Raw genomic sequence first — 27,775 nt, forward strand, 5'->3', positions numbered from 1 at the left:
AGGCTTGCAGAGCACTCCCACTTTCTTAATTGCTGCTTTAGCCTCCTGGTAGGAACGGGGAGGTGTTGGGAAATGACACTTACAATAGCAGGTTCAGAGGTATTGCTCGTGAATCAGCGTTTCAGCGCATCTTCTGCGCTGGTCTGTGTCAGGTAGTGAAGGTTTTTTATGAGTATTTTGTTTGTTCCTATGATTTATGCCTGGCGTTCTGAGGTTGCCAAGACAAGGTAAAAGATGCTTGTCTCTGTGTGTTTTTGCAAGTGTAAAGTTCAGGGTTATTTTCTAAAGGCAAGATGAGTATGGAAAATCTTGTCCAATCTCAGCACATTTTTTTTCCTTGAAATGGCATTTGTCTCTGTCATGTGCAGCTGACTTCATTCTCTGCTAGAAGCTTCTCCGTGACAAGCTTTACTGTCACCCTAGATGCACAAATTATCCTTGCTTATTTGGGGGGAGTTTGAGAGGCGAGTTCTCTCCGCTCTTCCCAAAGTCACAGGACGCAGAGGACTTTCCCACCCTCCTGTAAACAGCGCAGGAAGGAAAGCCAGCTGTTAAGGTTGTCCTACAATTTATACCACAGAGCTTCGCTTTCATGTGCTTACGGTCTGGCCAAACTTTGTTGTCGTGGATTTCTTTGTTGAGCATCTTCTTCAGGCAGAGGTACTTGGGTGAGTTCCAGCTGGAGCACACAGCACACGAGGCGTGGGACCGAACAAGGTGCGCTTTCACTTAGTTCCCCTCCTTGCTGCCAGCGAAGTCCTGGAGCAGAGAGCGGTCGGTGGCAAAAGCCCATCCTGGTTGCATTTACAGCTTCTCCTGGTAGCACCCAGCGGTGTGGAGGGAGGTGGCAGATGTAGCAGCAAGGACATTTAAATTAAGGTTGTCTCGACAACACTAAATATTCCCCCCACCCCTCCTTTTTTTTTTTTAATGCCTTACCGGACATCTTCAAGCATTTGTTTTTCCGTGCCTGGTTGTATGGCACTTGAAATGGGTGAGACCGTATAAAATGTAGCGTTACATTTTGAGCGAGCCAAAGAGCCATCCTGAACTGAGAAGAAAGAAAGTGTTTATCAAACGCCTGTGTGTATTTTAGGGTGCAAACAGATGTTCTCTTTGTGAAACTTGGATGGAAATGCAGCTCAGCAAAGCTTTCCCTCCCCTTTTGCTGCTGCTTTCAGAGATGTATTAGGCTTTCAGAGATCAGGTCCTGCAGATCTTACAAACCATTGTTTTTTGTTAACAAGGTTTGCCAAGCTCATCCCTGGTTGTAAACCTTTTATTTCCTGTAATTTAAACAAATGATGCATTTCAGAAGTGACTCAGTTCCTTAAAATAAAGATGTATTTCAGCTAGCTGACTACATGGAAGCCTGGTTTATCTATCCTGCTGCCTTTCCCAAAGCCTCCTGCATGGTCTGCAAAGCTGCTCTTCTCGCAACATTTCACTGACTACTTCTACAATCTTTTCTAAGAAAAACTTGAATCTGAGAAAGGACATAGGGAAATTTTCAAACCACTGATATTTGAGGGGGTTAAGAAAAAGGAAAGCGGTTTGTTGAGGACTGATGGTGCTTTGCAGACAAGCAGGCATGTGTTTGATGGGGGCTCTAGGTTTGTCTCTGTATCAGGGTGCTTGGAAAAAATTAAGAGGAATCAACTGAAGTGATAAAGGTGAAAGTCAAGTGAAAGCATATCCACATGCAGGTTGTCTTTTGAGCATAAGTGGCATTACACTGCTGAGCTGAACTGTAAAGATCTAACATTGGTTTATGTTACAGAGCTATTTTAACAAATCTGCCTCGTCTTTGAACCTTTACTTCCTTCTCTTAAAATTATTTACTGTTCCTGTGCAGGGAACAGTATTTTGAGAGAGGTTTCGGGAACCATAGTCCTACTCTAAAGCTCTGGCTGCTGCCTGCAGTTAACATTAATTCTTCAGTCTAACCTGTCTAACGTCTGGCTGATGACCCATTAAGCAATTGTTTTTAATTAGCAAACTACTAGTTTGCAATGCAAGGATTAAAAAAAAATAAAAAACAACCAACACCTCAGCTTCTGGTAAGTGTAGGTTAAATTATTTACAGTGCTGCTCATAAACTTCTTGAGTCTATTTATTAAAAGCAGAGCACTTTTGTAACTGGAAGCCTCTGCGTCAAGTGCTGCAATGTCTTTGGTAAGCAGTGAGAAAGAAGGCGATGTTTGCTTTTGTTTGAAAAAGCCCAGGTTGGGCAGATTATTGGCTAGAACAGAGAGTTCATCAGATGTTTGTGGTCAGCCGGGGAGATTTGCACAGGCCTCAGACACCTGCAGAAGACGAGTTGCAAAACCTGTTGTTGGAATGAATGACATGCAGGGACTCTACCAAAACTCTCCTTAGATTTCAGTGTAAGTGAAAACAAATGTTCTGCTGTAAATATCCCCCAGGTGAATACGTTTATTCTCTTCACAGCTTTGAAACACGCTTCAGGCTAGAGAGGCTCCCTGGAGAGGGAATTTAGCGCTCTGAGCCAAAGGTCAGGGTCAGGTCACTCTGCTCCATTTGAAATTTGGCACCTAGGTACATATGGCAACTGCATCATCCCAGGGGCTAATTTGCCAAATCAGATTGCATCCTCTTTCATTGCTGCGTGCCAAGCTCGGATGTCAGTCTTCTCCCTGCAAAGCTGAATGTCGAACATCCAGGACCTGCTTCTAATACCAGCCGCTTGCAGCAGCTGAGCTCTCCTGGAAGCAAACCAGAGCACACCTACCTGATAATGAGAACAACATTTACATAGTGCTTTTGATTTCAAAACTTTATTAAGCATCAAAGGCAGAGTTGTGCTTGACCCTTGGAGGCATTTACAAGGGTCCCCTCCTCGCTGATACTCGAGCGCAGTGGGATGAGAGGATGGAAATCGCAGCCTCCACAGAGGGGCTGGCTGGACCCAGACTGGCGGCACCTCCAGGGAAGCCAGCACTTCCCAGGAGCTTCTCGGAGCTCACAGTCAGAGCAGGGATGTGTGAGAGAAGGAAGCAGAGATGCTGGAGGAGGTCAATGGCAAGAAAAGACGTACCCGAGTACGCTCATTTAGCTGAGCACAGAATCCGCGCTGCTCTCCGTGTTGCTGCCTTTGAGTCAGAGTCGGGTTATTACAAAGCCTCATGTGGGATGCCGTGGTTATCTGTACGCTACAGGTTCGAGCAGCTTAATTAGGTTGGTCTAGGGTAGGAGGAGATTGGCAAAACCCCCTGCTGCACACACAGTTATGCTGAGAAACTCGTTTTTCCCAGTACAGCGTTGCTTTGATAAGTTTTGTTACCGGGATGAGTTGCATGCGGTGTTTTGCTGATGCGGGTATTGATATACACATGTTGCTAACGGCTCCTAAACCCCGACCTCCTTTGATGTCCTTTCTTAAGGACGGAAAAAATGAGGCACAGAAATTACACGGTGACACAGCTGCGGTGAGTTCCGTCAGTGATGGTACTGAGATTTGGGATGTTGTTCTTCGGGCTCCTGCGCCCGGGCAGCTACAAAAGGCAGCTCTGTTGTGGCAGTCATCTGGAGGCATTCGCTTTGCAAGGGCCGGGGCAGGGAGGCCGCAGGGGAGGGCAGAGGAAATGCTGAGATAGAAACTTTGGAGAGCCCAGAAGGTGCTGGAGGCTTCAGCTTGCTTCAATTAGTGGCAGTCGGCGTGTACCTCCTTCCTCGCTGGCTACCTTTGATCTTTCTTAAAGGTGTAAGGCTAGAAACAGATTTAATCACAATACAAAATACCTGGGAAATGCAGTCTGTAGCTTTTATGATTCTTCTTCGAAAAGGGCCTTGGAGATTTTAGCTTTTCTTTTCTTCTGGCCTTGGAGATAGACATGCTCATATAACCCTGCTGTTTTATCATTCATATCAGTAACGCGCTTGCTGCCAAGATCCAGCATTTTCTGATAGAAAACCCATGCCTAAAAATTGCTAGCTCGGGGGGGTTTCAGTGAACGACGACGGCTCTCTCTGCAGACACCAGGCATGAACGGCCGTTCGGGGTGGTGTGGTCCCCACCAGAGTAATGGTGTGCACACCCTTTGCCCCTCTTTCTGCTGAGCGGTCCATTGGCCCGATCTGCAGTGCTCTTGTCTGCCCGTGTGCTTTTCTTCCTCTCCTTTTCCTTGTTTTTTAACACAACAGAGGGTTCGCGTGCTTAGCCTTTGGGGGCATTCCTGCTGGTTTCTGCTCCCCTTGACGAGGGGACGGGGCTGTTCCTGAGTAATGTGGCCCGGGAGCAGAGGTGGTGTGTATCTGCCGCAGCCACGCAGCGAGGAGGAGAGCTCGTCCCGTACGTGGAGGGAGCGAAGCCTCCCGCAGCAGCAGCACCTCTCAGAAGAACCGCTAAATACCCATTGGTATTACACTGTTCAAAAGGGCAGTGAAGAATTTTTAGCCCGTCAAGCTACTGAGAGCGAATGCGGGCCGTGTTTTACCCTAATTCAGTGAAATAAAGACCAAGCCAAAATGTTTTGTAAAAATTAGTCTTTGATCTTCCCTAATGCGCAGCCTGTGTTAGTGGTCACAGCTGTCCAATTCTCTCAGCCTGTTTCTGTTCTCCCCGATGCCATTTTTACATCGGTGCAGTTTCAGTGACGTCAGTGGAGCAGTTCCAGATTTATACCAGCAGTTTGGCAAACTCCTGATGTTTAAAAAATCATTAGTCAGGCTCCAGAAAATAATGTGATTTTTCTTAAAAATCGTTATTTGGAATAAAGCACTGAATTAGGAATATGTTTTTTAATCTGCCTTTTAACGTTTCTGCTGACGGGTGCTTTTCAAGCTTTTTCAATTGTATCTGTGAGGCCTGGAAGATTAGTTTGGGTTTGTCGGTGAAAACTGGGGCCACTGGAAAGCACAGGGCTCTGAGAAGTGGAAATTTTAGAGTGGAAGCTCTATCAGGGATTCTTCTTGCTGTCCCTCTGAGTTAGAGGGAGGTCTCTGCTGTGGCCCAGGCTCTGAGGGCCTCCATGTATATAAAATACCATAGTGGTACAATCAATAAATACAACTATAATCAACATAGTCATCGATATATACTAGTCATCGATACTTCTTATTAAAATCCTGAGCGTTGTCCGCGTTGCTTCTCGGTAAGAACAGAGCACTATTGATTTACCTCCTTGGTGACTTCTTTATACCAGCTCTGTAGGCAGAACACAAAACTTCCCACCTCAAGAGCGTTTGGTTTTAGCTTGAAACCGTGATACCAAGAAGGTGGCCAAGTGTTCGAGCTCCCAGTGAGCTTATATTTTACAGTGGTGGTTGGATTAGTTAAACTGCTCGGCAGGAAAGCCCGTGTACGTATGCACTTGCACAGATCTAAACAATGCTTCCTCACATACATACAGGAAGCCAGCCAGCTCCTCCAGTGATTACAGTTTTGTCTTTCTGTTGCCCATGCCTGTGCCTTTTATCATTTATTTGGAAAGTTAATGAAAACAAGCTTAGTACAAGGAAAAGCACCCAGCAGAGCAGCCATCAATGCTGCAGAAGTTTCTTCTTGCCTGCTTATAATTAATGCCTCTTCCAGCAGAGAGAGACTTGATGCAGCAGAAGCAGCCAGCATATGCATCAGCCTGCTGGAGCTGGGAGTATTGATAGTGGCTGCGAGGGAAGGCTGCCCTGGCTGGACAGAAGCCAGCATGGCTTACCTTGTACCAAGGAAGGCATGAAAGCCTATTTTTCTTTTTTAATATTTCTGAAAATGAGTATTTCTGCTTCACCTGCCCTCGCCACGTCCACACCAGCAGCTCCGGGTGGTGTTGGCTGCGCAGCAGGGCTGCTCTGAAGGACGTGGGGCTGAGCGGGATTGTGCGCTTGTGGACAGAGGCCACCTGTGTTGCTGAAAAAACAGTGAGCAAACGGTTTTGGAAATGAACGATGAACTGAGGAGGGTGTTTCTGGCCAGTGTGAAACATGGACTGGGTGAACTGGAGTTGAACGTGCCTTGAACTTAGTGAGGAACATTGTAAGGAGGATAGGACATAGTGATCTCCATGAGGTGATCCTGCAGATCCCTGGGAGTAGGCATGGTGCCATTCACTCTGGGTCATGTTTGCAACAGCTAAAAGTTGACGAAGGCTCGGAAGTTTCTGGCACAACCCTATTCCCTCCTCTATCCAGAGATGTGTCATAGTCTGAACTTCACGGACAGCATCTTCAGCCAGGCACGGGCTTCGCTGCGACCTGCTGCAGGGCTTGGCCCTGGGCCCCGGGCTCTGGCCGTGGTGCCCCACACGTCCGTGCCTTCAGCCACTGCGGACCAGGGTTTTTCCACTGTGGGATTTCAGACTTTCTGTGTAGACGGTGAGTTAATGACCCAGCAAATTAATTGCTTCACGAGGCAGCATTAATAATAGATGTTGTCTTACCCCATTTCATATTATATACAAACTCCCCGCTCAGCATCTGAAACTAAAACAGGCGAAATTACGAACACACAATTGCATGCCTCCCCTCGCTGAGCACACTGCTCTGACATTTTGGACAACCACTCAGTTATTATTTTTAGGGCTTCAGCGAGGACATAAATTGTATCAACGTCAACTGAAGTTGCTGGAAACTTTTTGCCCTGTGACTGAGAACACGAAGTGATAATAATGAAGCCAAATCTAATGTGTTTTTTGTTTTCTTTGTCTTTCTTTTTTTTTTCTTTAAATGAGAGGTCACTTTTTCAGATTAGGGATGATGCTTTTTGTACACAAACCTATGCTTTAGTTGATACAAGGCATTAAAAGCCCTTACTTGAATCTACATCAGCAAGAGGAGAGGACATTTGGCTGAATGGCCTCATTTCCCCAGAGCATTGTTGGTCATATGACTTTGCTTTCTCACTACACGTTTCTTGTTCCTGCAGCTCTACTTTTTGGACTCCCTGATAACAAATCACTGTGTCAGTTAATTGTCTTGGCTTTTTTTCTTTTTGCAGATTATTAAATGAGGTGGTTAAAACATTAAGTACAGGATGCCACTGATGGGCCTCTGCTAAGCTATTGCACTGCTGGGAGAGATACCTATAGCTATGGGTAGATAGATACAGGTGTGTCTGTTTTCAAGAAAAAAACATTTCTAGGAGGATGTAGATCTACCAGTAACTGCTGTTGAATCTGGTGTGAGGTTTGATGGCAATCGAGGCGGATGTAAGCCAGTGCTGCAGGGGCCCCCCTCAGTCCCAGCCATGCATTTCCCTTGGCACCTCCAGTTCTGTGTTTGTGCCATGAGCTGGTCCAGTTTTGCTGGTTTGTTTGTATGGCTGGGTCAGCTCTGAAATCCCGTGTCGTTTAATGAGGACTGGTGCTGGCACTGAGGAGGAGATGGGAGTGTGCAGCCAGGGAGCCCGCACTGCTTTAAGCTCCTGTGGCAGAGCGTCTAGGTATCAGAGATGGAGCAAGTTTTTTTTCTAATCAGCCAGTCTTACATTTCAATCAAAGAGTTTAAATTTATACACATAAATAATTCATGCACTTATTATGCTACACATTCAGAATGCAGAATGCACATTAACTTGTCCTTGTCCCGCTCTAACAGATCTGCAAGTGCGATCATCCCTGCTGTATTACAGGAAAATGATACCAAAGGTGATATCCTAGTGCACTAAAATTGACAGCAAAATTCTTATAGACTCCAGTGCAACTAGATATTCACTTGAAATAACTGAGATCACTAGCTGGTTCTCTTAATGTCGTGGTGGCACTCTTTCTAGCTCCAGTGAAATGATTGTGCCATGGAAAGGATATTAAGGTGGTTATGTAGCACAAATGAGTGAGAGTGGCATTGCCTTGGTGCTAACAGGAATTAATAACCAAACTGGGGGTTGAATGCATCATACCTGCAATGCCATTTGTAAACCAAAAGGCAACACCTCCTTCTGCCTGAAAAACAGAGAGCAGTGTGATCACTTATGTTTTATACTAACAAATACATCCTTGCCCTTTGCTGAAAGGTAAAAATTAATAATAGGCTTGATCGTGCTCATTTAAATAAAACATCTTTGGCTAGTTCCTGAAAGAGTATTTTATACAATATACATGCATAAGGTTTTGTCTTAGGGGAAAGTATTGTGTCTTCCCAGTTGCTGCTCAGTTTTGTGCCGCTGTGCTTCAATTTCTTTGTTTGCTTTTTGTCTTGACTTGTTATTTTTTAGTTTGAGGAACTTCCATTTCCTTTTAATTGATGATATCATATACATTACATATAAAGACTGTATTGCAGTAGGTGCTACCTGAAAGTCTAAAGCAGGCTCCAAATCTGTTAATAATGGACAAGTCCTTCAAGTCTGGTGGAGTAGCCATGGCTGATCCATTGCCTGTTGCTGCCAAGCTCCCCGGTTGTATGGCTTTGTCTTCCTAGCTTGCAACTTCTGTACCGTGAGCGACCTGCACACAATACACCATAAATCAGAGCTCCTGGGACCTCAGAAATAGCCACCGGGGAGCGGGTGCAGCGCGGTGCCTCATGGCCAGGCTACAGGTGGAGCTGGAAGCCCTGCCTGGCGCTGGGCTCGTCTGGCACTTCCCCTGCCGGGGCTGCTGTCAATTGTTTGTAGCTTTGCCAAACTTAAGCTGTTGGAGCTGAAAATTTCCATGTCGTGTGTCTGCCCACAGCTGATTCCCTTTGCTTTTGAAAGTTCAAATAGAAAGATTTGGCTCCCTCAAAAAATGAGATGGGGGAGAATAATTGTTTTGGTCATGTTATAAGCGCTTGCAAGTAATTTGCTAAGAAACTCGCACGCCTCCATGCTTTGGAGGAAGGATGTGAAATTTGGCAGGGGCTTAGCCTCGGGTAAGACAAATGCCTTTTGCTATCTCTAGAAAAGTTGCATCAAATTGAGCCAAGCCTGAATGCTCCTGAAAGTATCCGTTTGCGCATTCTCGGGATTTCAGAAAAACGTCCCCGTGCTTGCACAGGTAGGCTTCTGAAAGGAAAATACTACTTCCCAGGTAGCTTGCTGGATATTCTAGATGAGGAATTTCCCAAAAGGCAGCCCCATAAAGGCATGCCTTCCATCAGGAGTAAAACGAATGCTCAGAATTGCTTAGCAGTCAAGATCACAAGAAACCCCGAGTGTGCTTAAAGGGCACCTGATAAGATCAGTGAAAAAATACCCATTGCCGCCGCTTGCCTCTGGAATGTCATGTAAATGTCTGCACTTGCCTTTCACACTTTTAATTGGAAACAGAAAGGGGAGGGGGGAACGTTTGAGCAGATTAGCTAATTGATTGATTGATTATTTACAAGGAATCAAAATTAGAGGGACAATGATATCTTTTTAGAGAGGTGTCAAGGTAAATTATATGATTACCAGGTTCCCCGTATGCACGGCTTGACGTGTGGAGCACAACTGCACCTACCCGTGCTCAAATCATGCATCGGAGTTTTTCCTAACACATTTTGAGAGAATGTGGAGTGCCTTTCACAAAACCACAAAAGTAAAGCAATAGTGATTGGAGAACGAGATATTTAACTCTGGCAGTGCTCGCATAGCTCTTGGATGCCAGTGAAGGTTTCAGTGCGCTGTGACCATGGTTTTGCCGAATGTACTGGGGCCAAATCCCTCTCCTGCTTCTTTCTGGGCCAGAGACAGGCACATAAAGAATGTGTGCTAATGTGCACCATATTCTCAGCCATCTGTTGACCCCATCTGACTTGTTCTTGCCTGTGCCTGTGGGGCTGCTCTCTGGGGAGAGCCGGCAAAGGTCAGGAGGGCACCCGAGCCTTGTTGTAAGCTGCCGAGTGGCAGTACCATCTGTAAGACTTTCTTCCTCTGCTTCTGTTCCAAATCTGCCTTATTTAGGGAGGTGGGCAAGTATGTTGAGATAATTAGTTTATCCTGAAAAAGCCAACCCCTGCCCCCAGCAGTCGGCAGTCCCATCCCAGCTGGAGCAGCCCCACCGAAGGGAGTGACCTGCGAGTTCATTCTGGTTGTGCTGTGTGCTGACAGCCCTGCGGGCCCGTGGGGATAGCTTGGCCAGAAGTGATTTCTTGCAATGAATGGTGAGGTTTGTGCCAAGTGTTATGAGACCATCTTTTTTTTTTTTTCCTTTTTTTTTTTCCTTTTTTTTAATATTCAGATATTTAAGCCCTGCAGTAAGATTGCCAGTACTCTTGTCTGGGGTGGCTAGCCTACCTTGTGGGTGTCTTGAAATGTAAGCGCTTTTCTTAGTAGCAAAGACAAGTTCTCAAATGCTTCCCAGGGTAACATTCACTCCTGGGTGACTGTTACAATTTTGGTGAGCAAGGGATTTGTAGGAGTGGATGCAGGATCTGGCCTCCTCTCCAAGCTGCCTCGATTTGTTATCTCCGAAGCAGAATTACTCTGCACAGACCTCACTGCTTCACGTTTCCCTTTGCTTTCACGGCGCTATTTCAATTAATGCCATCCAGGGGACACATGAGCCCGGTGTAAACGTCATCACGATGTTTGAGAGCGGTTCTGAGAGTCTGTTATGTACTTATAAAAAAACTGTGTCAATACATAGTCAGGCTTTTAAAAGTGGTGTTTATAGCACCATAATGACCCTGTATCTAGGTCTTGAATCAGAACAGGGTGTGGGCCCTTTACAATGGGAATACAATAATGTGTATTAAATAGCATTAAGAAGTTACTGCCCGCACACAGTAGCCAATTTTCCAATGGCAATACCTGAGAACAACAAACACCGAGTGAGGCTGCCCAGGATGGTGGCTCCGGGCCAGCCCTCCCGAGGCAGGTCCCTGAAATCCGCCTGGCTGAAGGCAATGATCCGCTGCTCGGCATAGCTCAGCCCTTGCAGCACCAGCACCCGCCTCTTCCAGCACAGGACCAGTGGGAGGGTTGTCCCTGCACTGCACCCCAGGGAGCCAGAGCTGCCTCCCCACAGCTGCCCCCAGGGGCCGGATGGGCAGCCGGGGTTAGAGACCTTGGAGGGAAAGTGTGGCTGGCTCTAGATCCCCAGGAAATCCTGTAAAGCAGCAGCACAAATGCCCGGGGCAGGGGAAAAATCTGTTTGCTCTGAGCTGTGGCCCTCTCATTTGCATGCAACATATGTCCTCTTCGTTTGCATGTCAAAATAACCCTGCCCCAATTGCCTCAAGCAAAAAGATTAGATCTGGGTAGGAGGCTTTCACCAGGACAACTTTTAGCACAACAAGGAAATTCTAAAAGAGTAAAGATAATTAAAAACAAGAGATGAAAGCTAGCTCAGTCAGCTTGTTTGACATAGCCAAGTATCTCCCAATAATTCAGGAAACCTCTCAGTATCCAGAACTGTCAATCACCCATCCTGTTTTCCCCTGCCAGCACGATTTGGCGTTTTAAAATTAAAATTGTTGTGCTTGTCCTGCTGACTCATATGTTGTGCATCTCTCTTCTGTCCAGATTTGGGATGAAATCTTGGCCCCGTGCTATAAGCCTGTGTTGTGCAGGAGGTCAGAGCAGTTAATCAAAACGGATCATTCTAGCTTTAAAGCATAAAAGTCAGTTAAGTCATTGGCAAAATTCCTGCTGATGCCTATAAATGCAGAATTCGAACTATATAACCCCAAGACTTCCAAACGGCTGGCTCTGTGATTATCTTTCTGAGTCTGGCTCTTCTGTTTATAAGTCCAGAGCCGCTCTGCTTATTTACTTCCCTATTTTCTGCGTGCATCCTATGCATTTGAAGCATTGAGCTTTATTAATTGCAAGAGCAAAGCCTTATTTCTTAGGATGAAAATGCGGTTTATTTTTTTTTTTCTAATGAAAATGAATATCTTGAAAATACCCTTCAGCTGTGTGTTATCTTTTTCACTGTTAATTTTCTTTTACCTTTGCAATAAAGGGAATTTATTTTTAATAGGATTGAAGGTGGAAACTCTAGGATCGGTTTGCACCATATTTTTGCCTACAGCCGAAATCTCCAATCTGAGCTACAAGCTCTTAAAACAAGTGAGGAGGAAAGGATCATTAATAAACCCAAAACTAGCAGCGCTAGTTTGGAGACTCGCTGTACCAACATTATCTGTAAAGGCAATGCATTGGTTACACTGACTTAGCAATAGTAAGAATTAAAAACAAAAACCACTGCAGGGCCAAGACACATGTGAAAGCCTAAAACATGAACGTGAGGGTGCTCTGCAGCGCCGTGGGGCTGCCCAGGGCACCCAAGGCTGCAGAGAGAGGTGCACGAAGGTGCCCCGGCTGCTGCTGCTCCCCGCTAGTGCAGCACCATAAAACAGCGGGCGCTTTGCACCATGCAGGTAACCTGCCGGAGCCGCCGTTCAGATGCACCCAAGTAGAATAAAACTTGCCTCGGATCAAATGCCCGATTATCTTTGTGTCTTCTCTATGGGCTGGAAAGTCTCCCTGGGACAGAGCGGGAGAGAGCTCAAGTTATGCAAACGCTATTGTGTTAGACTTGTGTAAGGGCTAAATCGTTTCAGCCTTTGGGCTAAGTCATTTGATTGGATGGAAACCATTTAAGATGAGACTATTTCTTTTTTCTTGAAACAGTTTATTCCCTGACCACATTTAAGTAGCTAGAATGTTTTGCTTGGTGGAGTGTGTGACTGTGGGGGGTGGAGAGCAAGGGAAAGGGAATTGGGACTCATTTTTGTGGATATCCCAAAATAACCCAAATGAAGACAACCCAACCTGAAATGTAAGAATTCCCAGAGGCCGCTTGGTCACAGGATATATTTCCACATTGTATTAGAGCAATTCCCTGAACTGGAGAAGACAGAGGCAGTACTGGCTGACTTGTAGTTTTACTGCCCGGTTGTTTATTAGCAATCCTGCTGTGCAAAAGCATTGAAGAAATGGAAGTTATTCAGAGGCGACTCTGAGCCAGACTTGATTGTTAGCAGCTTTAGGGATTTGGCTATTAGCTGGTGCGTTCTGCGGTAATGGAATATTGTAAAAATGTTTATAGAAAAAAGTGCAAATGTCAAGGCGGTGTGTGTATATGTGAATACCTCTCCATACAGTAATGGTTCTGCGAAGCAAAATTTACCAGAAGTGTAATAGGACAAAAAGTTGCTCTGGCAGATTAGTTTATTTTTTAATTTACTTTGCCATAAAACAAGGTCCTTTACCCTGCACTGTACATTAGGCCCAAATTGCAGAGTTAGGAACCCCAGAACTGCCTGACCTGACTACTGATGCTCAAGTCAATTCCTTTTATTATTGCCATGAGGTCTGCAGCCTGCCTCAGGATTGTGCACTGAAAGTACATCAGTGCTTTTAGGGTGAACTGGTGCTTTAGGTCGATCAGTAGGAGATAAATTGGAGCTTTCAGCACCCACTAAAGAGATGGAGGTAATTTTTTTCCCTGTTTTCGTCAGCAATTTGCACAGCCATTTCCAGTAATGGGGATAGGATGCATCACAGTTTGGTGGCCAAGGGAGACTTCAACAGTGGAGCACGACCGTGGAATCCATTCTCTCCATCACACCAACCCGCAGCTTCACGTGCCTGCCTGCTGTTCCCTTCCCCCCAGAACTGCCACCCTTTTGGGACGGTCTTAGAAGCATACGTTAATTAAAGCTATTGTTACACGTCAGCCAGTTGTGCCACCTCCAGCCAGTGCTGGGTAATTTCTGAAGAAACGCCCGCTGCACAGAGCCGTGCTGCCCAGGGTCATCGTTTCTGCCTGATGCCAGGCTTGGGTTGCATCAACTTGCTGTGAAGGTTATCTGCCCAACGCGTAGGATTACAAGGGCAATATCTTTCTTAATGAAAATGTTGATTCTGGAGTACAGTTATAGGGTCATTTACATTATTATGCACATAATCTCCAGCATAATCTCTTTCAGAGCAGGGGGTCTAGACTGACCTTTTAAGGTCCCTTTCTGTACTGCATTTCTATGATGCTGTAAAGTCCTGGCTGAAAACAAATAAATGTTATCAACATTCCTATAAATTATTCATTTCTTAAATCCACTGGTCATTATAAGATGATTGGCATTAAGTAATAATCTGTGTTAGGCATGTGAAGGAAAGCAAAATGATGAAAAGCCTCCTTGATGTACTGCTGCTGTTTGTCAGCTTTTTGGAGAGAAAGAGGGGTCTGACAGACCTCCGGCTTTGCTCTCGGAGGGCCTGGGCTCCGCTCCCTGCACTTCCCCTGCTTCTTTTGTGGTCTTGACAAGTCATTAGGGATAGGCTGAAGCGTGTTTTGGAGCATCTGAACTGCACTTCAGCTGGTTGCCCTGCTGTTGCCATCACCCAGACTGCCCTGACTTGGAGACCACATTAAAACTATCAGTAGACGTTCAGCCAAATGTATGCATCTCCAGCCTGTCCTGCCTCTTTTTAAAATAGGTTTTAAATGGGCTTTTTAGCTATATTTTGATCTTTCTAGGTTTCTAAAGATTCTTGCTTTGCATTTCTCATTTCAAAACTTGATTGTAAACATTCTTTGTTGTGCCCAGAATAACTGTGCTCCCCCTGCGCCCCAGCTATCCCCCCTCCCCCAGATCAGCTTTGTTTTCCCTCTGCTCAGGATCCTCTTCCAGGGATGGAGAGGTGAGTTGAGCTACTTTCAAGTAAGTGTCCCCGTGGCTCGACTGCATCCAAGCAGACACTCGGGGATGGAGATTTGCTCCGCTGCTTGGGTCAGGCAGCAACCACAAACACAGGGCAGTGTTCCTCCCCGGCCGACAGAGCTGCTGCTGGGGACAACAGGGGCAGCGAAGAATAAAAAATATAGCTGCTCGTATTCATTTGGCCGCAATAAATGGGTTTCAGCCATAGTTCCTTGGTTTCCTCTGTAGACAGTTTTGAATGCTCTCATTACAGTTATAATTTTTTATCCCTCCAAACTCATAGCGTGGGCCAGATGCTGGTGACCATGGTGGCATGGGCTACATCACTCCCTGAAATGCTGCTTTTTGCATCTCAGCTTCACCAAATATTGCTGGTGGGCTCAGATACTTACAATTAGCTCACTTAAAATGATGCCTCCGGTGCGCTAAGACACTTAAAATTAGGACCAGAAGTTAGGCAGTTAATCTGTAAAGCTCAATAAAGCCCCCTGTTTCATCCAAGGGTTGTCAGAAAATTCGTTCCACATCTGTACAGAAAAAAGCGAGGTGTAAACTGCCAAGAACCATTTTAATGATGGCTGGAGAAAAAAGCAGCCAGATGGCAGGCTCTGCTGTGGCTGCGGTTGGTATTTAACTGCTTTTTTATTGGAAAAATATGGGGTGAAAAATTGTGTGGGACTCATTAGGCAGCCTGCTGCGATTCTGATCAGCTTGCCAATCTGTTCAGTGTGGCAAAGATCCAAACAGCCATAAATTTTTAGCAGCGGCTTATAATCTATGACTTGGAGCTTGTTAAACCTTCTCTACTCCCCCCACTTTTGTACACTGCTTGGTTTGTTTTTTTTTTTCTTTTTCCCTTTTTTTTTTTTTAAATAAAAGCTTCAGGGCTCAAGCTGTGCTGAAAAAAAAAAAAAGGAGGGGGGGGGGATAAAGTCTCTCACAAAAAGCTCCAGTGAATAGCATGTCTCTTTGCTCCTTCTCGAAGTAAGACTCCATAACAGAAGTTTTATTTTCTTGATCCTGCATATTAACTAAAGAATTGGGTGCACAGCAACATCTAAAGCAGGAGAGCGAGCGGCGTTATCTTTGCGTTGGCATAGGAGGGCAGTGGAAATCCTCCTCCTCTTTTTGTCATCTTCAGAGGGAGCAAGGCTGTGGGAGGAGAGGGTTGTTTGTGCGGGCAGGCGGCTCTGCCGTGTTCAGCTTTATGCTGCAACAATCCCAAAGTGAAGAATATGCAAATTTTGGGATTTCATAGCTTGGAGCAAAGTGTTACGATCACAGAGCGGCTGGCGCTCAGGGGAGACGGTAAACTGCCGGCAGGGGTTTCGTTTTCCGTCGTGGTGGTGTCTGGATTCTGAAGGGTTCACAAAGGATCCTAAGAGGAAACTTAAAGCTTCCTTTTTCTTAATATTTGCATATTACAGAAATCGATTTCAGACAAAGGAAAAAGAGGTTTTAGAGGCTGCTGTGACATGTTTCCAAGTAACATACACAGAACTATTGATCTGACCACTTTTACGGAGATGGAAAATAAGCAGCCAGCACTCCTTCATGGGAGCATAAATATTGGTTTTGAAAGATTTATGGAAACCAGCGGCCAGCAGCGGTGTATATGGTCTCTCGTATATGTGCTGTTAAAAATACTACAGTATTTCTCAGAAATTGCCCCAAGTAGTGAAGTAAAATTATAAGCTATGGAGTTTTGATTCTTAACTGAAGCATTACTATATTGCCATATTTTTTCTAATGGTACTGCTGAACTTACGCATGCCTTTATAGCTGTGCATGTACACTGTATATATGCTGTAGGTTCAAGGTTATTTCAAGGGGATGTTTTAGATGGTTACAAAACTGTGTATGCAGATAGATCTGTGTGCACGACTGCTGTAGAGCTGCATGCGAGTTGGATGGCTGTCACAAACGACCAAACCTAAATCTTTCTTGTATGGTCAGGGCGAAGGTGTTAACTCGACTTCTGCAGAAAGTGAAAGCGACCTCAGCTGATTAACTGTGATTTTACGTGCAATTTTGGGTCTGGCAGGTACACTGAAAAGAAATTATAGCATCTGGATAAGCCAAGTTCCAGTGATTTAGCTTCCTTTTTCATTTGAACTAGCATTTCCAACAGCGTGTCCCTTCTCGTTATACTTCCGGACGATGGTGCGACAGAAATGCAGAGAGGAGTTCGCAGGCCTCCTTGCGAATGCCATTCAGTTTGTTTTAACGTCTCCCTTGCCGGTGCAGGCCTCCTTCAGCGGGTGATGTGCAGCACAGTGAGGGCCCACATGGGTGGGTGCTCTGCTCCTCGTGCCAAGCCTTCGCCGCGTATGCCTACGTATTTCCCTCACCTTCTGTTAAGCCCCATGGCATTTCTAGCTAGTAGCTGATTTCTTGTAGCTGATAGCTTTGTCTAAAGCACACACAAATAGGGAAGATAAAAGGTTGCTTCTTTCCTTTCACATAATTTATTGTGAAGAACAGAAAAGAACGGTATGGGGAAGCCTAGGGAGGTTGTCTCATATTTTCTATAAATATAATACAATCAGGAAGTCTTTATGTTGTGAGAAGAGGATAAATGAGCAGATAGTGATAACAAAATCCAGGAGTGCAGTGATCTGCTTGAAGTCGTCCTCCCCTTTTTGTTCTGCCAGTGGGAATATTTGTATACTAACGTTCAAAGAAAAACTGACTATTTTCTTCCTCAAGTAATAATTTACGGTACACGGATGCCATATTTTATTCACATTGGCTCGCCCGTGTTTAGAGAAAGTTGGTTTTTTCTTCTCCTAGCACAGGACTTCGGGTTTGAGGTTGGCGTTGGGTGGTAAGTTTCGTGGGGTGGGTTTTTTCGGGACATTTCTGCCACTTGGAGTGGGTTTTCTTTAAACAAAAATTTGAATCACACCTCTGTCTTCCCAGCTGGCCTCAGACTCTGCAAAGACGGCCAACTTTTCTTCACTTCCAGGAAACGGGCTGATTCCTTCCCCTCCCCACCTCGAAGTACACATATTCATGGCACAGCTCCTCCCCAGGACCTCTCCCTTTGGCACACGGCATCTCTGTAAGGTAGCGAGAGGCCTCCGTCCTCCCCGCTGCTCCTGCCTTTCTCATTTCTCTTGCTGCCTGCCTGGGGGGTGCAGAGCCACGCAAACAGCCTTATCGCAGCCTGTCTAGCAATAAGATCCAGGAATGCTTTGGCTGTTCCCCAGGATGGGGTGAGCGCGGCGTGCCTGTCACTCACGGCCGAGCCTGGAGTTTTATGTGAGGTGGGAGGAGGAGGCTGGAGAGGGATTGCTGTGGTGTCACCAAATCTGGTAATTTTTTTCTGCAAAATGCTTCCTTAAAGGCACAGCTCCTGGAATTCTGCAATGAGAAAAGGAATTTTGACTTTCGTGTGAAGGAAATTAACCCGTGTGAAAGGAATTAACTCGTGCAGTTGCTTCAGAGACATGGCAATAGGATCCACCCTTCTGCAAAGTCAGCGAGCAAATTAAAAGACCCCAGACTGTATTTGTTCAGTTAGTTTTCAGCCTTACCACTTTGAAGCAGATATTCTGATTTGGTGGGGAGGAAGGGGTAAGCAAATGGGCAGAGTGACTCAGGTTTTCTACCTTCTGGAGGTTCGATGAAAACAATTATTGCCAGTGTCTGTGACTGCTGTGGTTTCCACCAGGAAGAACTTCTCCTTGTTTCTTCCTCCTCTGCCTAGCCACCTCTAATTTCTCCTCTGTCTCCAGAGGCTTCCAGAAAAGGCCAGCTGGAATCTGAGAGATGAATTGCCAAGGTTGGGGCTGAAATTCAACCTCTTTTCTCTTGACCACCAAGTAACATCAGCTTGGCAGTAGAGGCCGAGCGCTGTTCGGGTGAGGAACCTGGGAGGGGAGGACCAGGGAAGGCTCGGGGCGGTGATGCCGCTCAGAGCCGTGCCCGGTGGTGGTGCTGAGCTCCCTGGCTGGGTGCTCAGAGCAGGTCCCGGCCTGGCACTGCCAGGCTCCGGTCCAGGCACCCACCACGGTCATCGCCTGCTGCATGGGCTGCAGGTGGGCAGCGCCGCTCGGCGGCAGCAGCTCCGGGACAGTTAGGGGTAGCAGACGGCCAGGGGATTTCACTGTAGCTGGTGTTATTTAAACTGCAGCGGGGATACCAGCTGGCTGCACTGAGGCAGTATCGTTTTTTTCGGCACATCATCAATGCACAGAAAACGTTTGCCTTGCCTTAAACGCCGTGTTCCTATATGCAGTAGCTTTGTGGGGCTGCAGGGCCCTGACCAGCGCTGGGGCCAGCAGCCCCCTCCCCATACCACCTGCGGGGACAGACTGCTGGAGCTTTATAAGACACTCTTAAATAAATAAAGGCAACTCCCAGCTGATGCTAGCCCTTTACTTGCTAATAACACTCGAGTCCCTTTGGCTCCAGAACATCCCGTAAGAGAGGGGATCGTGCACTAGGCAGCCGGCTCTGCCAGGAGCGGTGCGACAGGGCCGGCCTGGTGCAGCCACGGCGTGAGGAGGGGAAGCAGATAAGTCATCTACAGGAGGACTTGGTCATCTGTCTTCCAGATCTGTAAGCTTTCAATGGAAGATCTAATTTTTCAATAAAGATAATTCAATTAGGAGGTTTTAATTAGGGAGCTGAAGCTGATCTCCCCACCCCACCCCTTCCTGTAGCTGTCAGCCTCTGTGCCGGTGCCCTCCGCTCCATCTCCTCACTCCTCTTTCGTTTATTTATTTTTTTTATTCCTAATCATCCTGGTGGAACAAAGCAGGAAAGGGGGAAAGATGATGAAGGGAGAACAGGGATATAAAAAATAAAAAATAAAAAAAACACAGCATGTTGTGTCATTAAAAAGTGCCTCGTATTACCCGGGAGCTTCTCCATCTGCTTTCGGTGGGCATCCCAGGAGGACTTGGCGATTATGAAGGAATTCTCGGAGGCCATTACTGGGAAGAGGAAAAAAGGCTTGCTGCAGACAGCTTAATGGACTAATTTGTAACTGTGAGAGCAGGAGAAATGAGTTGTTGGCCACGTTTTAATTTGACAGCGAGTGGCAGAACGAATGCGAAATGTGATGAGTGAGCAGGCGCGTTCATTTTCGCGGTGCACTTTGCAAGGGCCTCTTGGCTTTCCCGTGGGGGCTGTCACTATTATTTTTGCCTTCCCCACCCGAGCGAGGACGGTGGGGGCGAAGCAGTGGGGAGGTGCAGGGGGTGAGGACAGGCTGGAGGAGGGGAAGCGTGATCAAGCAAACAAGGCTCAGGAGCCAATTTTATGCCAGCACTAGAAAGACAGGAGAGGACAGGCTAAACAAATTAGCAGTGTGCCTTAACTCTTTGCGGGGTGAATGGGAGGAAGACACCTTAGGAAGAGCATTTTTTCTGTAGATAGTGACTTTTTATTGTCGTCTGATGGACATACAGCCCCACCTTTTGTGGTCTGCTTGGCGGAGGGTCGTGGACGTCTGTCATCCACGGCAAAACTGGGCAGTCTTTTCCAGGAGAAACAGGAGCTCCTAAATAGCCTCAAAAAGGGGATGTACAGAGTTGCCCCTTATCAAAAATCTGGTCCTCACTACAGCCACGCAGAGGCGGTTACTGGCTGAGCCGGCCCTCCTATAGATGCACCATCCAAGACTTCCCCAATGCTGCCTGGTCCTGCTCGCGCTAATTGGGCCGCGTCGTTAATTCGGGTGCTGTTTGATATGGAGCCAGGCCAGTGTAGAAATCACCACCCCCCCTTTTACATTTAAACCCTGACAGCATTCTCCGGGGGGGGCCAGCAGCATCCCCCTGCCCGCGGGTGCCTCCGGGCGCATCTCTCGGCCCTTGGTCCGAGGCTGCTGCCCGAGGGCAGGGGCAGCACGCTGCCTTCCCTCGCACGGCAGGGCTCTGCTCCACACTGACGTTTTGTCAGATCGGTTATTTTTTACCGTGTGATGTTCAAAAACTCATGCTTCCCCACCCAGAGGCTATAATAGAGCAGCTTGTATGAGCTGAAAGATAGAGCAGTAAGCGTAGCCCTGTAGATGCTGCCTCTTGCCAGCCAGCGCTCGCCGTAGCTCCCCGTCACACGTGGTATTTTTTCCATTATGTCTTCTTTACTGGAGATCTCGAGAGGTGAGGAAAGTCCAGTTGGCTGCTCTGTTTTCCTGTGGGTTTTCTTCAGTGACCTGTTGTTAAGTTGTATGATTAGAAAGAGAAAAGACTAATTCTGCCAGAAAACACACATGGATTGATATTAGAATAAATTGGTATATATGAGCCGAGATGATTATTTATGGCTCTCTTCCCGGGCTGCCATACCAAGGTGTGATCATGCCATAAATTGCGGGACAGTTTCTTACAAGACAGCAGACCAGATATCACCTCTTGCCTGTGATCGGTTATAGGGACGGTCCCAGGGAGTCTTCTGCATAGGTTTTACAAACCACGTAGAGGGAAAACGCTCTGTTTGCCGGACCATGGGAATAGTCAAGGAGGAAGGCAGAAGGACCATTTCTGTTTTCTGCGAGTGCGTTATCTTTCTCGTCAGTAACATGGGATTGAACCGTAGCGTGAATGGGTGCTGCGCAGTAAGTTGTAGGTGGTGTTCTTTCCAAATGTGAGGTGCTGCTGACAGTGACTAGCACGGAGCTCCCATTTGAGCATAGGCAGCACGTGTAGGCTCTGCCGTCCCCAGCGCGTGGTGGAGCTACCTTCGTACCCCAAACTCTGCCACAGGGGCTCTGGGTGTTGCAAATGGGTGACTGCTGATAGCTGACAGGTACTGCTTTGGCCAAGTTAATCAATATACTAAAATATTTTAATGTAAGTGCATGTAGATACAATGTGTATTTGGTGTGCTGTTTCCCAAAGGAAGTAGGTATGCATGAACACGCACATGTGCAGCATGAATTCTGGTTTCACTGGTGCTAATTTTGTACTGATGTAACTCTGAAATTTACAGAAGAAGGTGAAGTTGAATTTCACTGTGGTCATAGTGAAATCATTTCTGAAAGTGAGTCTCTAGCAATTCACCCACGACCACATAACTGTGGCTGATCTTTTCATTTTTAATAAAAACACATGATACATTGAAACTCTTCATCTTACATCCTTCTCTTTTCCCCTTTGATATTTCTTACTATGGGAAATATTTGATAAAGCTTTTTCTCTTTTTTTTTTTAGTGGAAAAAATGCAGGTGACTTACACTCCTGCAGTCAGTCTTTCTGTTAACTTTTTTTTTTTTAAAGGACATCTGCAAATAGTACATATAGCCCTCAAGTAAAGAATGCTTGTCAGCAGGTTCTTTAGTATTGGTTTGTCCTGCAAGATACAGAAGTTCATCGTCCTCTGATTTGAGCATCTACCTTGAGTGACACTTGAGTGAATCTGACACTGCCTGACTGGCATTACGAGAATGTATATTTATGATTGCAGATGACAGGTACACAACAGCCAACACCCCTTGGTTTTCCAAAGGTTTCTTTAAAGATGGATTAATGTTGTTTGAAAACTTCATGTTATTAACCTTAATGATATGTAGCAGTGGGCTTTTTAAAATGGGGTGGGAGAAGACCTAAGAAGACAGAAGTGTATGCTTGATCGTGGCTGGGAGAGAGCACGACAAAGAGAAGGGAGATGGTTTTCCCAGTCAGAACAAAACATTGGCCTTGTGCCTTCTTAACTCATTACGCCTCAGTTCTTGCTTTGGTGTTGTGATAGAGGGTGACGGGCAAAGGACCATTTCAGTGCTTATGTTCGTCTCACCTACTTGCCCATTTCATCTCTATCTCTGAACACCGATCTCCAGAAGAGAAAGCTTTGGGATTTCTCCAAGCTGTCACCCAGCCCCGGGATGTGATCAGTCCAAGGCAGCAAGGAAACTAGATATAATGAAGACAGAGTGTGGATGGCTGTGATTATCAAGAAGACTGAGTGAACGAAATGCATGCTGCCTCCAAGACTTCTGTTCACACCTCAATCTGTCCCCTTTGAATTTAAAAACGCATCCCTCTGGTTTCAATCCCAAAGGCACAGGCGTAAGAATGGAAACCAAAAATCCTAGATAGCAGTGGGCAAGGCTGCTCGTTTAGCCAGGATGTGATCTGGAGTCTGGAGACCCCTCTCTCCGGGCTCTGACGTCCACTGGAAGCAGGCTGGCAAGGCTGGCGAGTGGTGACTGTGGACGCTTCAGGCTGTTTCATCTGCAGCCAGCCTTTCTGCTAATGCTCATGTAGGCTCTTGGGGATCTTGTGCCACAGGTCTGCGGTGCCACAAAGAGCAGAGCCGGCGTCCGGCGCTGTCTGACTGCCTACCTTAATGCAGCTTCCCTGCTCAAGACAGCAAGGCTCCCGCTGCTGCCACTGCCGCTCGCCCCCCCTTTTACCTTCCAGCTCACTGCGTCTGTTCCTGGAGGCCCCGGGAGGCTTTAACAACCACTAGATTGTTAGTGACAGTCAGACACTTTAACACTTAAAGTAGAAGGTTTGATTTAATCGCAAGGCTGTCATTTATTATTTGTCTGCTGTGTTCCGCTGGGGCGCCCGCTGATCAACTGCCTGCTCCCAGGAGGGCATTTTTTTTTTTGTTATGTCTAAATCCTCAATACAAATTGCAGCGCTCCTAGATCTCCCAGCGGGACCCATTACCGCCTGTGGGGCATTAAGGATCATTAATAGTGCTGTCAGCAAGCTAGCCAGTTGGTTAGCTTCTCATAAATAGGAAATTAATCCATCTACTTCATTAATAATGCCGAGTGTAGCTATTTTGTTGCACTTGATGTAAGGGGCCTTGTGTTTGTCTGTAATGCGATAAGACAGGACTCCAAATTAGCATTGAATGTCTGATACAAGAGTGCAGACTCAATTACTTAGTGGAAAGGTTTTTGTTTTGGTTAGGGTTTTTTTGTTGCTTTTTTTTCCCCAAATGTCTTTAAAGTTCTTGAGCAGCAAGAAAAAACAACAACACTGATTTGCTTCATTATTTGCATTTTGCAAGATCTGTTTCCGTAGCTGGCTTCTGCTTTTGAAGAATAAATTGTTGGGGAGGGAAAGCAGCGAGTGAGAAATGGGGACCACACCTGGCAGGAAAAGCAAAACGCGTTAATTAGAGACAGGGCTAACTAGCTGTGCTCATCTTGCCTTCTGTGTTGAGGGTCTGGGGGGGCTTGTCGTGCTTTTTCCTTGCATCTACAGTTAAGGAATCATTACAGCGCTGACGGGTGTTAAATTTCACTTTGGAGGAGGAGGAGCAATAATAGTGTAGGTTAAAGGAGAAAATGAGCCATGATAAGAGCCGTCCAGTTTTTATGAGAAAATCATTTGCCTACCCAGCAAACGCGGAGTCCCTGATGGGTGGTATTGGAACCACTCAGAGGATATGAAGAATTCTGAGTACATTTATCTATTACATTTCTAATTAGTTTTACTCAGTAATATCTAGGCACCAGAAACAAAATAGAGAGTTACATGGCAATTATCCATAAAAGTACTTCATCCTGTGCTTCTGTGCTGTTCAGATCTTCCTGTGTTTCCTTCCTTCCTATAACTTTCTCATCAGTGCGTGGGAAAATACAAGTAATTTTTCAGCCTTAATAATTAAAGAAAAGCTTTTCAAGAAAGGAATGGTTTACCTCCTGCCCTCAAAACACTGTGCATTTGCTTTTTTCTGCTTCAGCCTCGTGAGTTTGTTTTCAGCTAAACAAACAAAAAAAAGATCAGCTAGGCTGACAGGCTCTTGCTAGAGCTCCAGTTTGCAGTATGGGGAACCACTCAAATGCTCAGGGTTTTTATCCAAAGCTTTGGGAGACTTTGCTGGCAGCCTCCTTCATGATACTTTAAGAATTTGCTTTTACTGGCTTTCTAGCAGTGTGCTGTTAAGTAGCATGTAGAGGAGAGATTATAAACATATAACCATATCAGGGCCTAGCCTATGTCTGGGGCTCCGAGGCACTGCCACAACATAAATAAAATCATTATAACTAATTACTGTTTGGGCACTGGGGAGGGAGAGCACTTGTATTTATTTTTGTAATGGGAGGCAAATAAATTTCTGAAATATCAAGAGGAGGGAAGAAAGAGCTTCTACAAAGTGATGAGATAAATAGATTTGGAAGCATTCCAGTTCTCAGAAGCCAGTAGCCTGGGATGGATGTTTTCTGTTGACAAACTCTTCAAACCATGTGAGCTGTACCATATTTATTTACATCATTCCTGAAGTAGAAATGCATTTCCCAAATACGATGTGTGTGACCAGAGAAGTACAGCGCAGCAGCAGGAATGATCCCGATATTCAGAGGAGGTGCAGGAAAGGATTTGGGGGATTTCCGTTCTAGGCAGTGGAAGTGCTTGCATTGTTTGTGTTAGATGCATGTTGCACGACAGTGCCAGCTGGGAATTGGCCCCAAAGGGCAAAATATACAAAGAGACACGGGAGGCACAGACCCTATCTCCAAAAATCTCACTATGGGCGCCCTCAAACTTTGCAAATATTCATTGTCCGAATTCCAGTGATGGTTCTGAATTTCACAATTGCCCTCCAGGACAAGCAAGAACAAAAGGATAAAACCAAACAGCCTTGAATGTAGAGTTGTGCTGAAGGGGGAGGGAGGGTTCAATGCTGGAAATTCATATATGGGTTGTGCGGATTGGCTCTGTTTTCAGGCAGTTTTGTTTTTAACTGCTGCCTTTTCCTGTTTGGAAATGTTTTGCAGTGTACGGTGAGTAGCAGTCACAGCAAACTGCCTGCCTCATGTCCCCTCACCTGCGTATTATTAGAGACAGTGGTGCCGAGAATCCAGTGGCCGTAAAAAGCCCAGCTGCAGCCAAAATCCTAATGCACTTCCAATTCCCAGTGCATTAAGCTTGGAGGAGTCTGCTGTGTATTATCCCAGGCTCTGTCCAGTTTCTCCAGAGGTTTTCTGGTGCTAAAATCTTTGCAAGCATTTTTGTCAAATGCTTAATGCTTTAAAACTTAACCTCATTATGCTCCGGTCTATTTCTGTAGTGAAGGAGAAGGGAGCATGGGAAGGATCTTTTCCCTGAAAATAAAAAGTCCAGCCAACTTGTTAGATGCTTTGGAGGTTCTTTTATTGTAAACTACAGGAAAGGACTTTGGCAATGTGTTGAAATTGTTAGATTAAAGCTTTCCCCTCCATCACCCCCCATTCTGCCATTAAAGACCAATGCTGCTGTAAACAATTTATGGCTTTCTTAAAGGAAGTCAGATAATCCTGGCTGATTTGTGGCCATTCCTTTATTGCCTTGCCAAACTCTGCTTTGTCATTTCTGGTTGGAGGAGAAAGCACACACAGCCACATATGTTCAAGTTTCTGACCTCATTTTGACTGTTACAAGAGAGTGAGCACATGTGTCTTTGGAAAAAAAAAAATTAAAAAAATTAAAAAAAAAATCCTGGAGTAAAAGAAGAATAATTTCCCTGGTAATTATGTTTTGTAAGAAATATGGGGTGTAAAATATACCATTAATGATTTTACAATCACTTGGCCAGTCAGGCAGGAGAGCTGGCTGACCCAACCTAGCAGAGAGCACCACTCCGCATTAGTGTCAAAATGGATGTTTAGTCGTGTGCAGCCATGGTGAAATTGGAAGTGGAAAGGAGCCAATGCCTCTTTCAGAGCGAGGGGAATAAAAAACCCTCTCTCTTGTTTTACAAATCTCTCCAGGGATGATGAAAATGGCTCTCTTCAGCATCCATCTCCTGCTTAGTTCTAGATCAACACATGTGGTAGGAAAATGTGTTCTGCATAGATATGTCATGGCTTGAGAGAAATTACGAAAATAAAAGGGGCACGTTTCTCCCCTCTGCAGCTCTCCTCCTCCTAGCATTTCGAGTAAGCATGTTCCTGATTAGTGAATATTTATTGTTATAAGCAGAGCTTGTAGTTGTGCGTATAATGACGGTGACCTGGCACATTTCACGATCAGATCTGGTTTGCGGTGCTGGGTGAGCACTGCCCGTGTCTATTTGGTCTCGTGCGTGGGTACGGCCTCGTTGGAGGTGAACTATTTACGTTTTGGAGCGGCATAGTTGTGTCAACAAAGGATGTAGGAAAAGGCAGAGAGTTAGAAACAAAATATAAATGAAAGACCAAACACCAGAACAGATAGGATTTTATCAGTAAGAAACTCTCATTGGATCAACTTGTTCCTTTTTTCGGGAACCAGCATTCTCTTGTCAGCAGAAGCTGAGTGCCCATCATCAACAAAAGCTTTGTGGTTGACCCTTTTCAGCAAACGTAAATTCTAAGCTGCAGGTATTCACAAAAATTAGAGTTAGAGAACATGTGTTAGGTCACTTTATCCTTCCTGCTGACAAGATAGTATTTCCTATTTAAATATATTTCCTAGTTCTTGTGCAATTCAGCCTTAAGTGTACCGAATGGCAGCTTCTTCAGCCCCTTAGGAAACTGTTCCAGGGTTTAATTAATAGCCCTCTTGGTCAAAAAGACAACTCTTTTGCATGCAGAGCCTGGTGCTCACTTAAACTAAAGGTCATTTCATGGCTACTATGGCACTCTGAGATAACAGATAACAGAAACTGTGTTTGTACTCATGTTGCATCCTCTTGTGCAGCCAAGGCAGCATAGGGTGGCCTGAGCAGAAATACAAGGGAGCCTAAGCTGTGCCTAAGCTGCACTGTTCTTACTTTCTTCTTGCCTTGCTTCCATCGTCTGTGCACTTCAAATAAACATCTTGCTTTGGTTGTCACTCCACAAAACTGTACTTATAGCCACAGGTTATAGAGAGGGATTTGTGATTGCCCATGGAGTAGATCATCATCTGTGGGGATGGTTCTGCATCGACTGGAAACAATGCAAGCACAGCAGTATTCAGCAGTTGATTTTTAAAGCATAGGGCTTCTTCCTGCAATTGCAAATATTCCATGGGTATTAATAATGGAGTAAATCTCTTATTTCCGATGTGACCTCTGTGAACATTGCCATGAAACAATGATGCAAGTGAGGTGCAGAGATTAATTTTGAAGAAATGTCCTCTGAAATACCCGGTGCAAAAGTTGTGAGCATTCAATATTGCCGTGACTGTAGGAGGGTTTGCAAATGCTCAGTTCCTCTGAAAGGTGGACCAGAGAGGTGAAGCATATCCAGAAATTTGGGGACACCAACTTGCTATATTGCTTTGCCTTTTTTTTTTTTTAATTGGAAACTGCAATTCGATGTGTGTCCAGAGTCACGGCAAGTCTTTGACAAAACCAGACTTTTCACTTCCAAGAATCTCCATTCTCGGAG

The 27,775-nt window shown here is 45.6% G+C and overlaps 1 protein-coding gene and 1 long non-coding RNA gene across 26 annotated transcripts in view; one reads left to right on the forward strand and one right to left on the reverse strand.

The window, feature by feature from the left end:
* Positions 1–27,775, forward strand: part of FBRSL1 (fibrosin like 1) — a 518,655-nt gene that overhangs the window by 360,513 nt on the left and 130,367 nt on the right. The gene's annotated exons all lie outside the window — the stretch shown is intronic.
* The window catches only part of LOC308179180, a 63,562-nt gene that overhangs the window by 12,884 nt on the left and 22,903 nt on the right, over positions 1–27,775 (reverse strand). The window contains exon 2 of the long non-coding RNA XR_013940205.1: positions 1–27,775. This exon is cut by the window's left edge and continues 12,884 nt beyond it; it is cut by the window's right edge and continues 21,590 nt beyond it. This is a non-coding gene — a long non-coding RNA (uncharacterized lncRNA).

This window comes from Anser brachyrhynchus, assembly GCF_964034855.1.
Source record: "Anser brachyrhynchus genome assembly, chromosome: 17".
NCBI classification, from domain to species: Eukaryota; Metazoa; Chordata; class Aves; order Anseriformes; family Anatidae; genus Anser; species Anser brachyrhynchus.